The sequence below is a fragment of the Urocitellus parryii genome, unplaced genomic scaffold, assembly GCF_045843805.1.
Source record: "Urocitellus parryii isolate mUroPar1 unplaced genomic scaffold, mUroPar1.hap1 Scaffold_59, whole genome shotgun sequence".
NCBI lineage: Eukaryota > Metazoa > Chordata > Mammalia > Rodentia > Sciuridae > Urocitellus > Urocitellus parryii.
Window position 1 is genome coordinate 1274714 of NW_027554094.1, and position 12350 is coordinate 1287063.

Sequence of the window (12350 nt, forward strand, 5' to 3'; positions counted from 1 at the left end):
TCAATGTTACTGGATCTTCAAATTTTATCTGTTTGGGGTTTTTTTTTTCATATTTATTTAGTTGTTTCAGTTGGGAAAGTGAAGCCAGTACCTATATAAAGCTATCATAGCTAGATGTAAAAATCATTTGCTTTTCTTTTTATGGTGCTGGGGATTGAACACATGGCCTCATGTATGGTAGGCAAGTGCTCTACCACTGAGCTACATATCCCTTTTTCTCATTTGCTTATTTTTTAATAGCAGAATACATAATGAAATAAATTTTAAAAGTTAACTATAAAAGAGAGTAACATCAGGGTAGACAGAACTGGGACAAAAGCTAGAGTTCTTTCAAAATCAGGCAGGAGAATCACAAGTTCAAAGCTAGCCTCAGCAACTTAGCAAGTCCCTACGCAACTTAGTGAGAACTATCTCTAAATAAAAAATAAAGAGGCAAGGTATGTGGCTCAGTGGATAGGAGCCCTGGGTTCAATCACCAGTACCAGAAAACAGAAACAACTTATTTTTACAAATTAACTTTAGCTCTTCTAAATATTTAAATAAGTGTAAAATAAACAAAAAAAAATCTTTAAAACGTAACACCTAAATATTGAAAGCAAAAATGAAACAACCTGTGATATCATGTTGGTGACAAACCACAGAAATGAATTATTTCAAACATACCTTAGTGGGATATAGCTTAAAGACAAGAGAATTTCATTTCATTTCAGTAATACATTCCTGAAAGTATTTTAAATAACATAAATATAGTCGTGTGTTGCTTAATGATGGGAATAAATTCTGAGAAACACATCTTAGGCAATTTCAGTGTGTAAACATCATTGAGTATACTTATACAAACCTAGAAAATATAGCCATTTCCACAGGTAGAAAATATAGCCATTTCCACACGTAGGTATTCATATATGGTATATCATCGCTTTGGGGATAAAAACCTATAAGATATTATACTGAATTATGTAGACAATTGTAACATTCGAAATGTTTATATATCTAAACATATCAAAACACAAAAAAGATATTAAAAATACTAGGTGACAAGAATTTTTTAGCTCCATTATTATGCACTAATGACCAAAATGTCATTAAGTGGCACAAGACTGTAAACAATTATATTGATGTCATTGAAAACTGGAACTCCAACATCAGAGAAAGAAAACACAAATCTAAGATAGATGAAGTGAAGTAAAATCTCTCTAGCATCCTGAATTTTCATGGGAATTATCTAAATGACATGATGAAAAATCCCCACATATTTCTGAGCTTTGTTCACTAAAAAGGCCTACAAATGACAGTCAATTTGAGCAATAAGCAATCCTAGTACTTGGAATGTAGCCTCTAAATATCATTTCCTATTGAAAGGAACCAAAGTTCTTTTAGAGAAATAGTTCCTTCAAGGTCTGGACAGGGAATGTTTAAGATGAACTCGGAACATCTCATAGTTCAAAAGCAAGGGAAATAGGTAATAATGACCACTAGGTGGTGGCAAAGGGTCCCAGGAGCCAAGATAAGGAGGCTTCTACAAGGCAAAAGGGGGAGAAATTGAGCATCAGGTGAGAACAATTACTATTCCTAACTGGATTAAACACACCAAATATATTTAAATGTATGACATCATATTGACTCTTAAATAAAAATTAAAAAGATTTCAAAAGCCCCTTTGGGTATCATTTGATAATGCTAGAATAATACCTTACTATTCTGAAAAGTGTTTAAATGAAGAAAAGGAGTCAAATGTTTATCTCCTGCCTTAACTATACAAACCGAATATCTGTGTAAAGAATAATCAATCGTAGACAGGCGCCGTGGCACACACTTGTAATCCCAGTAGATGGGGAGGCTGAGGAGGGAAGATAGCAAGTTCAAAGTCAGCCTCAGCAAAAGCAAATTGCTAAGCAACTCAGTGAGACCCTGTATATAAATAAAATACAAAATAGGGCTGGGGATATGGCTCACTAGCCAAGTGCCCCTGAGTTTAATCCCCAGTACCAAAAAAAAAAAAAGAAAGAATAATCAATCAAATTTTTATTTGTATAGGCATTCCAGCCTTTAAATGAAGAAAGAAAAATCCCAGCAACTCAGACCATTGCTATTTTGCAACCTGTAATATATTAGCAAATCTCACCAAGGTCACTGTTGACTAGTAGTCAACATCAAAGGAGAGGACATGCAGATGTCAATGCAATATTTCCTATTAAGTTTTCATAAGAAACAGAATTTCCAAGAAATATAAAGCAACAGAGAGAGGCTGAGGTTGTTAGCTCAGCACTTGCCTAGAATGCATGGAGCCCGAGGTTCAATCCCCAGCACCACCAAAAAAAAAAAAAAAGCAATAGAGAAAACAGGTTAAATTGTTGTACCAGGGGGATGTCATTTATTCACCCAAACTACAATATATCCTAGAAGTCCCACAAACATATTTTTTTTCAATTACTGCAAAAAGTTACAACAAAAGGAGAAATCAATAGACAGTAACTTATATGAAACTTGTTCTCCCACTGAAAGCAACCAGAAAGTCGGAATACATACATATATATATATATTTTTTTTGGGGGGGGGTACCAGGGATTGAACTCAGGAGCACTTGATCACTGAGCCACATCCCCAGTCTCAGCCCCATTTTGTATTTTATTTAGAGACAGGGTCTCACTGAGTTACTTAGCACCTCACTTTTGGCTTTGAACTCGTGATCCTCCTGTCCCGAGCCACTAGGATTAAGGCATATGCCATCATGCCCAGTCAAAATATATTTTTAAAGAGCTATTTTCAGATAGAAAGCCATAAGGGACATGCAACTGTCACCCCTAAGAGCAGGAGAACAAAGGTGAGCATTCTACCTGGAGGCACCCTCTAGACCTCAGTTTGGGAAGGGGAACCCAAATGGGGCACAACAGTCTCACTGAGGAGAGAGAGACCATAGTTCCAGGAGATTAAGCAGCCAAAAATATGTAGAGAAAACTACCAGAAAGATGGGAGCCACAAAGAAAAAGAGTTCCAGAAATCTGCATGGAGGTGGTCTTCAGTTTGGGGCTACATTCTAAGCAGTACCTGTGAGGGCCAAGAACAACTATAAGCTAACCAATCCCACAGTTGGCACTGAGCTGGGAGAAGTCTTGATTCCAGCTAGCCAGAGAGAGTTGACATACAAAAACAGTATGGTCAACAAGCTCATGAAGAAGTATTTGATCCAGGCAGCATGGCATATGTCTGTAATCCCAGCAACTCAGAAGGTTGAGGCAGGAGGATCCCAAGTTTGAGGCTGGCAACTTATCAAAGGCCTAAGCAAGTTAGTGAGACCCTATCTCAAAAGAAAAAAAAAGTTCACTCGATATCATTAATTATCAGGAAATAAACTCACAAAGACATACCCACTAGAATGGCCCAAGTGCTAGTGAAGATGAAGTCAAGTGGAAGTCTCCTAAATTGCTGGTGGAAGTATAAAATGATTGTGGTCATTTTTCAGCATGGCTTGACAGTATCACATAAGATAAAAACATACATTAAACATACATTAAACGTAGGAGGCAATTGCACTCCTAGGTATGAGTCCACTTATAGTGGCATATATATGAAACAGTACTGTAGGAAAAATGAATCTATAGTTTAAAAAAAAAAGTTATCAGTGGTTGCCTGGAACAGGTGGTGAAGGAACTCACTGGGAAGGATCCCAAGGAAACCCCTTTTCTAGTGAAAAAACTGTTCTATATCTTGATTATGGTAGTTTTTACATGGGTATCTACATTTGTTAAAACTCAGAGTGTGCTTACTTTGGCAGCACATATACTAAAATTGGAACAATAAAAAAAAAATTAGCATGGTCCCTGAGCAAGGATGACACCCACATTTGTGAAGCATTCCATAGTTTTGTGGAACCAACCCTTCAGCAGATGAATGGATAAAGAAACTGTGGTACATATATGAAATGGAATATTACTTATAGCATTAAAAGAGAAAAAATTATGGCATCTGCGGGTGAATGGGAATATCAGGTTAAGGGAAGTAAGCCAATCCCAAAAACCAAAAGCTGTATGTTCTCTCTGAAAGTGGATGCTGACCCATAATGGGGGTGAGGTGTGTGGTAAGGGGCATGGAAAGAATGGAGGAACTTTGGGCAAAGGGGAGGCAGGACAGGTGAGGGGGCATAGGGATAGGAAAGATGGTAGAATGAGATGAACCTCATTACCCGAGGTACATGTAGGACTACACATGTGTTGTGTACAACTAGGAAAAGTTTTGTTCCATTTATATTCAATGAATTGAAATGCATTCTGCTGTCATGTATAACCAATTAGAACAAATTAAAAAAACTCACTGATGTTGGCTATCAAGGAATTACTGTTAAGTTGGGTGATGGCCCATGGGTTCATTATACTATTCTCTATGCTTTTCTTTAAAGCTTTTCTAATTAAATTTATTTTTTTAACTAGTACATAGAAACAAATATTATAATTATTGAAGTAGGTAACATGACATTTTGATGCATGTATACACTATGTAACATGTAAATCAGTTAAATATATCTACCTCCTCAAACATCATTTCTCTATGGTAAAACTTTTACCATCTTTTCTTCTAGTATTCTAAAATATACAGTATGTTATGGTTACCTATAGTCCCCTACTATTCTCTCTGCTCTTATTTGAAAGTTTCCATGATAAAAATACTAAAAATAATTTTTAAATTAAGATATAACTTCAAATATTTAAAGGATTTCTATGTAGAAAAGAATTCAATTTTATAGAGGAAATCATGTGGAGGAAAATTTGGAGTCAATACAAGGATGAACTAGACAACAGAAGAACATATAGCCTTGTAAGAGAGTGACTCATGCTAGGAAATACTGGTGTACAGCCTCATAACTACTCGTCAGGGCCACAGTAAAGAAAATTACAGCAATGAGTGAGAAACTAGACTAGCAGCCTTCCAAGGTTTCTTATAATACTAAGATTCCGTTGATCAATGAATCTGATTGGTGCACATCTCCCAAACACATCAGAGCTTATTACTCTCCAGTCCTATCAGATATCATACTACTTGTTTAAGATTTTACATTGACTTGTTCATAATTTTTGCATATATTTGTTAAGTCCTTTTCTTAAGGCTTTCAAAAATCACAATCATGCCTTACACCTGTTAAGACTCTTTTAGTCCTCGCACAATGTCCTGTACATACTGGGCCATCAAAATGCCTTTTTGAAATCTCCTTTCAAATCAGTCTCCTAACATTGTGCCTCTTCTTTGCCACTCACGTCTATGTCTTACCTATCACCGTACAATCACTGACCATACCTGTACCACATTCGTGTCCCCTGACCTAGACCTAGAGGAGGGCTCTGTGCATACCTAAAAATGTGAATAAAGAAATCCTTCCCATATCGTGAGGCTGTTAACTTTCCAAGTGATGCTGATTCATTCTGATAATCAAATTATGACTGTGGAAGACTGCTTTAATCACTGGAAATATCATTATTCTAACTGCCTGGCTTGTACATACCCCTTACCCAGGTGGCTGCCACCATCATGAACAAACATGGAGCCAACTGAAAAATGATTTGTTTCTCCTCACCACATCTTTTCCACCCTGGTGGTCTTTCCTCCCCAGGTATTCATTGTCTTTATACCACCTTCTGACTGCCTACATGAGAATTAGGGGGTGTGTGGGGGTAAAACCCTTCAAAGTGCCAGACACCTCACCAGACATTTTACCTTGTCAAATCATTAAATTCTTATGATTGGAGTAAGCATTATCTACATTTTTCAGATGAGGAGAACTTTTTTCAAAAGTTTAGTTATTTGCCCAAACTTCTAAATGATAACCTTGGGATTTGAAACCAGATCTACCTGGCTTCAAAATCTATACATTTTACAAGGAAAACAACAACATCATATTTATTACACAAGCCTTGAAATAACACAACCTACAGGAAACAACTTCAGTTGAGGAGGATTACTGTCACAATGGCCCTCCAACCTCTAAAAGCTTTCTCATTCCTATAATTCCTATAATTAAATTCTCCAACCTCTAAAAGCTTTCTCATTCCTATAATTCCTATAATTAAATTCTCCAACCTCTAAAAGCTTTCTCATTCCTATAATTAAATTCTAAAAGTCCAATATCAACAAATACCAATGGGGGGGAGGTAAGTCCTAAAATGCTTAGATAAGCTTCTAGACAGATTAAATGTCTTGTTTGGATCATGATTTTCTTTAGAAAGATCAGCCTTAAGTGACTCTTTCTAAGAAACAGATCTAACCTAATTCCTTTCATTCTTAAAACTTTCTAAGGATCCCCACTATTAATGATCTAATGCTACTTTGGCTCATGACTTCCTTTAAGATTTGCTGGCCTCTCCAACAGGCCCATCCCCCTCCAACTTCACACTTTACAACACCAACTATTCACATTCTCCTGCCCTCCGAGAATATCCTTTTCTTCATGTTTCCATTTCTCTGAACACATTTCTTCTGACTGCCAGCTTCCCCCACCGTCCTCCACCCCAGCCTCTCTAATCAACAACAAACCACATGTCAGACTCCTGTTTGCCCTTTGCCTGTGCTTCAAACACATCTCAACTACTTTCTGACCTTATTGATCACCCTTCCAACCATAATAAATGCATTTATGGACAATAATGTTCTACCATCAAATAAATACCTCTCTTTCTGCCATTATCTTACTGTGTTTCAAGTGAATGCTGTTATCTCCCTGCCAGAATGAAAGGTTCTGAGGGGAAGAACCAAGTTTTTACAGGTGTGCAAATGTCCAGCCTTGGTAGACAGCAAATCTTCCTCATGTGCTAAACCAAGTAGCCATTAAAGCCACACCCCTATGGCTTTTGTTCCAGGAGCTATCTACTCAAAGGGTCAGGAGTCATTTTCATAAAGACATTTTAAGTTCTTCACTTCATGACCAGAAGCCACTTAAAAACTAATAAATAATCAACATTCTAATTGAAGAAACTATGTCAAACTTACCATCTTAGACAAATAAAGCAAGAATGAATGTAACAAGAAAAGTATGCTGTCCAAAAGGGTGGCATCTTCTGGCTCTTCCACATTTATCTCTAGTTGGTTTTCTGTATCAGCAGCATCAACAGGAGTACCTTCTGTTATAAGTAGCTCTAAAATTGAAAGGGGAAATGGCTATTTTATTTTATGCTATAGAATAAGAATTGTCTCTCTTCAGTTTCAATATTCATTGAGTATTTCACTAAATATATGAGTCACAGTGCCTGGAATATGTGGCTCTCCTAAAGACAATTAACACAGAGAAGAAAACTTCAAAATCCTAATTAGAGCTGTCAGACCCTTCAATTATAAAATGAACAATCTCCAGTCTACTCTCCACTACTTCCATGGCCATACAACTGCTACCAGAACAATATTTACTCAAGGAAAATTTTTAAACCAGAGATATATAGACAGGGTCACATTCAAAAAATATGGATTTAGTGCTGGTGAAACTTGTGTTTAAAATTTTAGGAAAGCTGAAAGAGAGGGAATCTTGGTTTGCAGATTTGCAGGTGGAATGAGCCAAGGCTTAACACAGTATCTGGCACCTGGCAGAGATACTCAACAATTATTTATTGAATGGACAGATGACAGCTATTTAAAAAGAACACAGTAATACCAAGAGAGACTAAAGGGAATTGGGTACAGACCTGCATTGAGGCTCTGTGAATGAGGTAGAATTCCAGTTAGACCTGAGAGCTTGTAGGGGTGGAATTTCAGTATGAGTTACATGAGCCTGGGGTATGTTTGATAAAACAGCAGGAGTCCAACATGCAGTTATTAAGAAGTTGGACCAGTTGCCTCTAAGGTCTTTCTCAACCCTGAGATTCTATTCACTACTATATTTTTAAGCTTTTGCCTAATTTTTATTTAGTTTTTGATGGACCTTTATTTTATTTATTTGTATGCAGTGCTGAGAATCAAACCCAGTGCCTCATATGTTAGACAAGCGCTCTACCACTGAGCTACAACCCCAGACCCTCCATTCACTATTGGTCTATGAATTTGACTGCTGGTGAAGTCTGCCCCATTGGCTCAGCATCTCAGCACCTGAGACACATTAAATGACATTTGGGAAGATTTTACCTATTAAAGGTCATTGACATCATTTTGTGGTGGAACCTAAAAGTCCAGGGAAATAATTCATTCTTAATTTTGTAAGCCAAGTTATCCCTAATCTTGAAAGTTTTGGAGCATGAAAATAACAAATCTTAATGGTGCGTGATTCATTTTCAGAACCTTATGGAGTTAAAGACAGTTCAGAAGTCAGTAGTGTTCATATATGGATGCAATGTCTTCTGGAAAATGGGAGAACTGATATGTTATTCCTTCTCACATTAACTGAATCCCCCCCCTACTATGAGTTCTCCTACACTCTGTGTGTGCAAATGGTGGGGGGGTTCAGATCAGTGCTGCCAAGCCCTGCACTGGTGCAGGATAATGCTTATAGCTATGCTTACAGACCAGAACCTTTAAAAACACAAAATACAGTAATTACGGCTTTATAGCACCATACTGGATGGATAAAATAAAACAATTAGTCATCATCTAATTTACTGATAAAATGAGAGTGAGCAACACAAAAGTAGAATGCTGTTGATGCCATTATTGGGGATTTTTTTGAAAAATTGTTTCTCATCTCCCGAGGCTCTATCACTCCTGCGCCCCACCCGTCATCCTGGGACCCCCTAGCCCAGCCCACGGGGCTGGGGACCGGGGGATCAGAGCCCCCGCGGAGACCCGGGCGGGGCGGGCCCGCCCGCCTGCGCACTCACTGCTGCATTCCTCATCTGCACAGAGTTTGTGCTTCGACAAGCGCTGGCCGGTGATCAGGTCCCGTTGGCCCGGCACTCGCCAGGCCGGCCACAGCACGAACAGACAGAAGAGCAGCAGTGGCGCCACAACCATGTTGTGGTCACCTCGGGGAGCCGGTGACCCGGTGGAGTAGGCTGCAGCGGGCGGCGCCGGAGGCCGGCGTCAGGGGGCGGGTGGGTAGCAAAGCACGGAGGGGTGGTGCCCGGGAAGGCTTAAGCCTTTCCCGGGTGACCCGTCAGCAGGGATATCTGGGGGTCGATCCACAGACTCTACTGGAGAACTGCATGGAGCTGGAGCTCCGTCCTTCTCTAGTGGAGACCTTCTCCTCAACTGAAGACCTTCTCCTCTAGTCGCTGCCTTGGCAACTAGGACTCTCCTTCTCGTCCAATCATCTGCCTTTGCTTCTGTGCCCTCACAAGCGACCCTCCGCATGATTCTAGTCATCACCCACCCATCCCCCCCCCTCCGCCAACTGGCCCTTTCTGGCTTTCCTCAATGTCTCATTTCTGGTCCACCCTGAACTAGCCCACTCCACCATCACTCCCATCCCTCATTCCTGGTCTGGTACCTCCTTTTCTGAACTACCAAATCCCACCCCTGACTTGTCACAGCTAATCTATGGTTCCAGGCTCCCTCCCCTTCAAACTCCTAGAGGTTCCTTGAAGCCCCACCCCAAGATCCCTCTGATTAGGAAAGGGGAAGGTGAATGGAACTGTGAGTGAGGGTGTAAACTGGAGACAGTGGCCTGCTTTATTTTTTAAGGCAGGGACAGATGGGGGCAGAGAGATGGACATTAGTCTTTGGGCTAAGATCTTAAGATTCTTATCTTTATCCATAAGGGAAGAAATCATTTAATTCAACAGCATATTTTTAACTTTCATTTTGTGCTACCATTCATGCCAGACGCTGGACAAAGTCCTAGCATGGTGTGGGAGTGGATGAAAATCAAAAGACAAGATATCTGGTCCTGGTCCAAAAAAGTCCACAACGTAGTGGGAACCAACTGACAAAACTGATTGTCAGAGAAGAAAGCTAGTAGCTAACATTTCTTGAACGCTTTCTTTATGTCCAGTTGTTATTCTGAAGGTTTTATACATATCAATTAATTTAATCTTCATAACAATAGTACCTTACAGTAGTAGTAGGTCCTATTCCAATCCTTATTTTAGAGTAAATTGAGGCAGTCACACATCCAGTGAGTAATGGAGCTAAGTTTCAAGCCAAAGGAGTAGACTCCTTTTCATCACAACCTATCAACTAACAAGCAATTGTTGTACTTTCTGACAAGAGGAGCAAAATCTGATTTAAATCATAATATAGCTGAATTACTGATATGTACAGTTAACAGGGGGAAGGCACAAGCTAGCCAGCCCAAGGAAGAGTGTCTGTAATGCTCCCATCCTGGGTGGAGCCATTCTCGTTTGTCTGTGACCAAGGGCTCGTTACTATAGTCTCTGCTAAGGTTATTCATCAACCTCCAACAATGAACCCATCAGTTGTTTCCCCAAATTAACTGAATCTTTAAAATTTAGAGAAAAAAATCTAGTCCACCATGTTCATAATGTTAAATAAAGAAAACGATGGAAAAAAGGTGTGCATAAACATTTGTCTACAGGGGCCATGAGAGGTCCCGGTTGGTCCAGTGTACTTCTGCGCTTTCTGGAGAACCAGTGGATCATAGAGAGAAACTGTCTATCTGAGTCATTCTTCATTTCTTTTCTACCATGTATTTATTATGTTATAAAATGTATCTAGTAGGCATCTCTAACAACATGTTGAAAACTGAACTCATTTTTCTCTCAAAATCTGCTCCTTTCAGTCTTCCCTATCTCAGAAATAAGAATGACAATTTATTCCCATTATCCAGGTGCTCAAAGCCCAAAACTTACAAACCATCTTTGATCTCTTTTCTCTCACATTCCAACTCCATTCCATTAGACAATATTATGTCTTTATTTTTACATTTTTATTGAGATATAGTTGACCTACAATAAATTGCACATTTAAGGTGTACAATTTGATAAGTTTTGACATGAATATACCTATGAGACTAACACCAAAATCAAAAGAGTATTTCATCCTTCTTTGTAATCCCTCCCCTCTCCTTTTCTGGGCTGTCTCCAAACATCTCCTGTCGTTATAGATTGTTTTGCATTTTCTAGAATTTGATATAAATTATATAGCATTTTATTTATTTATTTTTCTGACTTCCTTCTTTCCAAATAAGCATTTGAAACATGCCCAGAATCTGACCACTCCTCTGCATCTGCTAAGCCAATATACAGGCCAAACCCACATCATAAGTCACCTTAATGATTCCCATAGCCTTCTTCTGTCCTTGCTTCTGCCCTCATTTTCCCCAATATCTATTGTCCTGATGGCAACTAGAGTGATATTCTTAAATATAAATTTGATCGTGTCTCTCTGCTCAAAATCTTCCTATAGCTTCCCATTTCCAAATAAAAGGCAATGACTTTAGCCAGTCCTGGTCATACTCATCTGTAATCCCAGCAGCTCAGGAGGCTGTCAGGAGGATCCTGAGTTCAAAGCCAGCCTCAGAAATGTAGTGAGTCCCTAAGCAACTCAGTTAGACCCTATCTCTAAATAAAATATTTTAAAAAGGACTGTGGGTGTTGCTCATTGTTTAAGTGCCCCTGGGGGTTCAATCTCTGTTATCAGGAAAAAAAAAAAGGAAAAAAAGCCATGACTTTATTATGGACTGCCCTGCCTTAGTATGGACTGTTCTTATTCAATGTGACTCCCCTCATCCTTTTCTCCCCATTTCCTAACATTCTTCTCTTGTCTGTTAGTTCCATTTAAATACACCAATCCCACCCCTGCTTCAGAGCATTTACACTTGCAACTTTGCCTCAACCTTAACTCCCCAAATCATCTGACTAGCTAACTACCCCTTCACTTTATCATGTCTCTCTAACAGTGGCATTTCATGTGATAAAGGCCTTCCCTGGCCACCCTACACAAAATAGAGCCTCTTGCCATGACTATCAAGCCCATTACCCTGCCTTTCTTTCTCTTCAGACTTGCCTTACCACTTTAGACTTCTCTTACCACTTGCCTTACATTTGTTTATCTACTTGACTGCTCTGACCCAACCTCAAACACAATTTCCAACAGGAGCAGGAAATTAGTTGTTTTGTTCACTACTGTTACATCGGTGACTAGGGAAATGCCTAGAATGTATGAGAGAGTTAACAAATGATTTGTTGGATAAACTCATGGTTCCAATAATATTATAAATATACTACACTATTAAACACATATATTAACTATTAAGCCCCCATATATAAATAGTACTGAGAGGAAATAAGCTATGAGAACAAGGCATACATCCACACTGGGACTTGTGCACAACTATTCATGGTGGTTTTATTTGTAATAGTCAAAAAATACCCAGTGTTGGACTGTGGGAACATGTCTGTCTTACATGCATCAGAACCCTTATACTCATATTAACCATATAGTAGGCATTGGATTACTAACTATTACATGAATGTAGAGATTGA

At 39.0% G+C, this 12350-nt stretch overlaps 1 non-coding gene and 1 pseudogene across 1 annotated transcript; one reads left to right on the plus strand and one right to left on the minus strand.

The window, feature by feature from the left end:
• LOC144252789 (transport and Golgi organization protein 1 homolog) overlaps positions 1-8919 on the minus strand; it is a 34179-nt pseudogene extending 25260 nt beyond the window's left edge.
• On the plus strand, positions 3760-3866 carry LOC144252805 (U6 spliceosomal RNA). The gene has a single exon (XR_013343061.1). It is a non-coding gene; the product is annotated as a U6 spliceosomal RNA (small nuclear RNA).
• Positions 8920-12350: the final 3431 nt, after the last annotated feature.